The 5,638-nt window shown below is 34.4% G+C and overlaps 1 pseudogene; it reads right to left on the bottom strand.

Moving 5' to 3' along the window:
• Positions 1–408: 408 nt before the first annotated feature.
• On the bottom strand, positions 409–3,238 carry LOC132549839 (FMRFamide receptor-like; annotated as a pseudogene).
• Positions 3,239–5,638: the final 2,400 nt, after the last annotated feature.

Genomic DNA, 5,638 nt, shown 5'->3' with positions numbered 1-5,638 from the left:
GGCGTGCGCAGTTTAGATATGCATCAGTGATTTTATACGGTACCATACGGACCTAACTCAAATGCACACATTTGTCAAGTTTCAAGGGTGTACGTCAAGGATTTAATTTACAATATCAACTTTCTGCTAATTGTGTTTCTTTTTCCTCTCGATATATATATATAATGTAGTAATCACGTGTATTGGTATATCTATTTAGATCTTTATATGAAATGTTTCAGATCCAGCTCCCCGGCAGTCTAACATGAGGTTTTACAGTCGGGAATCTATCCTGGTAGAGATTGCTCTATCATAGCTATGGGACAATCCTATTAGTCATTACTGTCTGAATACGCTCTATAATTAACCAATCCCTTTATTCATATTAAAACGGATGTGCCGTGACAGTGTTCTCACTGTAAATCTTCTCTATACCATACCCCTATTTGTTGTGACAGTAGTTATCTTGTAAGACTTTTTGACGTCACAACAACACGACGCCTTACAGCCCCATTTCTCAATCCCAAAAAGCACCCCGAAAGTTCGCCGAAATTTCTTCCCAACACAAATATATATGACAAAGTTTATGCTGGAATTTATGACATACAGAAAATTAATGATTACTGTTATAATGGTTTGTACGGAAGCGTTGTCTTTTTCGTCATCAATTAAAAATTGGACCTGGTTTAAAAATCCAAGTGCCTGGCATAATGTGAATACTGCAATAATGAGGACTATCATGGTCGTGGTGTTTTTCTATTTTAACGCGAGAAGTGCATGCCTTTAGTGTTCGTCGAAGAGCGCGCATTTCACTTAGCTTCCTTAGAATAAGGATGTTGAGCGTGAGAAGGGCGAGAAATGGAATTCAGAAGTAAACTCCGGTGTACATCCATACAGCATACACAGACTTGTAGACAAATCCTTTTCCAACATCTGACTGTCTTATGACATAACAATCAAGATGATATTGTCGACATTAATCTGGGAACATTATATCTAAGAGCAAACAATATTATCCCGACAATCGAGACTAACACTTTTTTACTTGAATGAATATAAACATGCTTCATTGGATGGCATATAGCGATGTACCGTTCAATGGAGACGAACACCAGCTATTCGTTATACAACTGTGACGTCATGGTGAGATAGCCTTGAATCCATGGGGAAGTATAACGTGGAATCCGAAATCCCTGTGAACAAGCCTGGCCACAAGACTAGGCAAGGCATAAGGCTACACTGGCGAACGTTATTAGAGCTATGTCCGAGACCACTAGTGCTCTAAGGAACAAATTTGTCATGGACGCCGTATCCGTCTTCCACAGAATAATAGCTTTATTCCCAATGTATCCGAATGTCATCACCATGGGAACACATATTTCGTATATAACAAACTCTATCGGAACTTTCCCGTTGTCTTGTTGCTTATGTTTCCTGTGAATTGTTCTTCTGTTACATCCATGTTAACAGTTAAAGACAGTGTGAATATCTTTAGCATTTATCTAATAGGAAACTAACGAAATATTTGTTGCTCATGTTTCCGATGAATACTTCCGTTATATTTATGCTACAAGACATTGTAAATTCCTTCAATGTTATTACTTGTGTCCCAACCATCACTGGACAACGTTTTCTTGTATGTTGAGAGCTTTAAGTAATACAATGTTTTCTACATCATACCATGATTAAATCATTCGATAAACATATAATGTACTTCCGGTTGTTGCTGTGATCTCATGGTATCCTGTTTGAACGGACCGGAATCTAACGACCGATAGCCTATCAGATTATGTATCTTTGCTAGTAATCTCACATAGCCTGTATTGAATTGTAAAACACGACAAACAATTAGGAAATCGTACATAAAAGGCGATGGCACCATAAACAGCTGATTCTGTAATAAATGTCGACGTTATTCTGTGAACATTACGTGATCGGCCGCCATGACAAAAATCTTTTCATTGAGCTACATTTTGATGTCTGTAATTTGATGTTTATTCCTAACTGTATCTAGTGATGTTATTTTTGAAATAGTTTTTCGCTTGACATTTATCAATGCGATGGCACTTTAATAGCATACATCATTTAGAACGTTCATTATTTGTCTATTCTATAAAGAACATGACGTGTTCATTGACCAAACATGAAAAACAGAACCGGTGTTTAAGGCTTGTGACAGTTTGTTTAATTTTTGATCGTTTTTGTTTTGAATAACAGTATCAACTCCCTCAATTATTGGAGTGTCCGAATTTTTTAAAATTTCCAATCTTCGTTGCGATATTTTTTGTTCATCAGATGATGCACCAATCTTTTTCTTAGTCATATAAATCATAATTTTTGAATGGATACACAAAGGTTTTTAAATATATGCTATTTACATAGACTGCAGCAAGTCAAGTGCATATGTACTTTTAACGCCAGTTCTTGTTTTATTTCAAAGTGTTACTTTTCTTTCAAACTATTATACAGTAAAATGTTTCATCCTCGAAACTTGTGCTAAAACAGAAATAGACTGGAAAATACGATGCTTGTTTAGGGGTAGGGAACAGTGCTGTTGGTTGGTGCAGCGTTTGGGAAAGTTTGACGTTATCACCGTAAAATAGTTCAATACTGTAGTATTCATTGTGAAATGTTCGTTAATTTGTTATTAATCCAGTCCACATATTTATATTGGATTGATCAGTACTTACATGCCAGGTGTTACCGATCTTTTACAAGAGTCTCTGTCAGTTTTTACCCCGTTTTATCGATTTTGAGCAGGACTTAAGATGCTGTAGTGGTTGTTTCTGGTTTTATATACGTGCATGTATCATTAATATATTTTAACAATTCTTTCTATTATACGAATTATTTTATAACTATTATTATCATAATGATAATAAAATAATTATCTTTAATATACGTGTAGGTTTATGTATGTTTTCGTGCGAGATTTTACAGATTATATCATAATAACATTTTAACAATTACTTGGAGGTGATTAATTCAGTATGTCATAAATAACAACACATACTGTATGAAATTTCTTTACAAAAGACTTTTCTGTGTGACTCAGATCTGTTGGCGCCTTTGAATGTCAGCACACAGACAAACACTATCAAGTATTTTGAAGAAAAAAAACCCGTGTCTCCATTCATTAACTAATACAGGTGCTACAGTATATTTCGGAGCATTATAAGAAGTCTATTCTCTAGAAGTTTCCGTTATGGTTGAAATGGGTTTTGCAGTGATTTTCAACTAACAGAGCCCAGTTTAACATTTTGATAGGATTAAATAAATGAATCAACAGTTTCCAGCTTTATATATGTCCTGAATGTATAATTAAGCGAAATGTCGAGAACTAATGTTAGTATGGTATATATTTGTCTGCCCCGGAAATGTCTGTAACATGCAATATGAATGGAAACACGTGGACGTATAGTCAGTAAAATTAATGCTTTAACATTTCTTTTATACTAACTCCTCTAGCTTAGACAGGCTAATATATTCCATAACAGATACTGAATCCTGAACAAAAGGAAAATTTACTCGGAAAACTCAGAAACCGCGGAACCACACCCCCCCCCCCTTCCCGTGTATGTCATATAGTTTCATTTGTTTTAAAAGCCATGTCCTTTAAAACTGTTTAGTATAGCACACTTATTTATGATTACAAAGTGTAATGTTTTAAAAGAATTTTGGTACATGTCAAGATGTGTCATAGTTACGCCCACTACATAGAACACAAAGCTAATTCTGTATTTCATCAGAAATATTCCATTTGTACGGTGTTCGTTAATTTACTTAATGTTATCGCTGGCGTTAACTATTGCAGACTGGGATTGACAAAGTATTAGTTTTCAAACTTTCTCCGCGTAAATGTTTCCCTAGTCTATGTTCTGCCCTCTTACTTTAAATATGAATAGTCATGACGGTATTTTCTTTTACATCCAAACTGTTTGCTCACTTTTGTGCAATTTAGAATTGTTTTTTTTTGGTAATACAGTGATAAACTATAAACCAAGCGAAATTCTCCCAACAGTAATGGTTGGATTAATGATATAAACAGGTTTTAGAATAAATTGTTCTGATGTAAACGACAGTTATGTTTTCTGACCTATCATTATTATACTTAGCTGTGTGGTATAATGAATGTTAATGGATGTAATTAACAAAGGCACCGTTCCGTCAGGATGCACTTAAGTATGATAAAGCAGATGTTATAACATTGCCATGGTAATCGTTTATCTTCTGACGGACATGTGTTGAAATAAAATGAGTTTGTAAATCAGAAATAACTTAGCAGTGGTTACTGCAAAACATTGGAGAGGCTATATAACAAATATATATAGAAAATATTCAGTAAATTTTTCAATGAAACTTTCAGTGTCACGTGCATCATTTTAAAAATGAGGTCAACAACTCCGGGATTCAATTTTTACGCACTAAGATATTACGCAGCTAAACATACTAAAATGATTGCATACTGCACATAAAGGTAACACATTTAAATACGGGCCTGTTGACTATATCTAAGTCTGTAGTCTAACGATATCCTTTATTAATCAATTATTACGTAATATCTTTCCACGCATGACTTCACATTGTGCGTTTACGTTTACATTTCACCGTTTAACTCCTCAAGGCATCAAATCGTTTCAAGAGTAAAAGTGTATCCTGAACATTTTCCTGTATTTAGCCATAGAATACTTCATATTATACAATAAGAGGACAAGAAAGTGCGATTGTCATGGTTATTTACGTTTCCTAGTCGTTGTGATTTATCTGAAATGCACCCTTTGTCTCAGCGGCGATCACCGCGATATTGGTAGTCAACACTGTCAAAATTGCCCAGTAGAGATATTTCGTGTATTCGATACACGATTTTTTAGCTACTTTCGTGATCTCTTTCGTTGACACTTACTTTAATGGTTATATTAAAAGTGCTACTTACATATAGAAACCTTAATAAAATGCATTGTGTTAAGGTACCATGTGTTCCGACATCACGCCAATATATCGTTGTATATGTTGACCTTTAGATACCTTTATTACTACTGTCTTATCGATATAGTGTGATTGTATTTGGTTTTGTTTGATTCTGGACAGGAACATCTCAGTGATGTTTGGAGACGAGCTTTTGAGTATAAATTTGTCGTGTCCGTGAGATTCACATGAATGTAACAAATAACGACATTCACTTCGATGATTTAAAAACACTAACCTTTGAAATGCCACAAAATATGGATATGTAAAAGTGAAAGAAAAGTTGAAATACAATACAATAATATTTTATTAGTGTTTCACATCATAATTTACAATAAATCACACAAAACTATTGCCAGACATAATGATGTCCAGCCGGATTCGGATTACGAGACACTGTTAAATGTCAAAATAAAAGACGTATTTTACGTAATACATGTATCGGTTACAATGACATTTTAAAAGAGAATGTCTATGCCTCATAATGAGATGAATTGATTTTGATTAAAGATATTGAGTTTCTTCTGTTTGTAAAATTCATAAAAAAAATTCAAGGCATAGTAATTGAAATACATGAAAACAGTTATTATCTCCGCATGAGATACGCCTCAGCTCACAGATGTTTGTCATCCTGTGTATATATAACATTGACCAAGTTTGCTACGGATTGCGTGTAGGCGACAATCGGAACCAT

Source organism: Ylistrum balloti, unplaced genomic scaffold, assembly GCF_031769215.1.
Source record: "Ylistrum balloti isolate Yb309-2 unplaced genomic scaffold, AGI_CSIRO_Ybal_v1 Utg370078, whole genome shotgun sequence".
NCBI classification, from domain to species: domain Eukaryota; kingdom Metazoa; phylum Mollusca; class Bivalvia; order Pectinida; family Pectinidae; genus Ylistrum; species Ylistrum balloti.
Note: the sequence above shows the minus strand (reverse complement) of the source record. Positions and strands in the feature narration are given on the sequence as shown.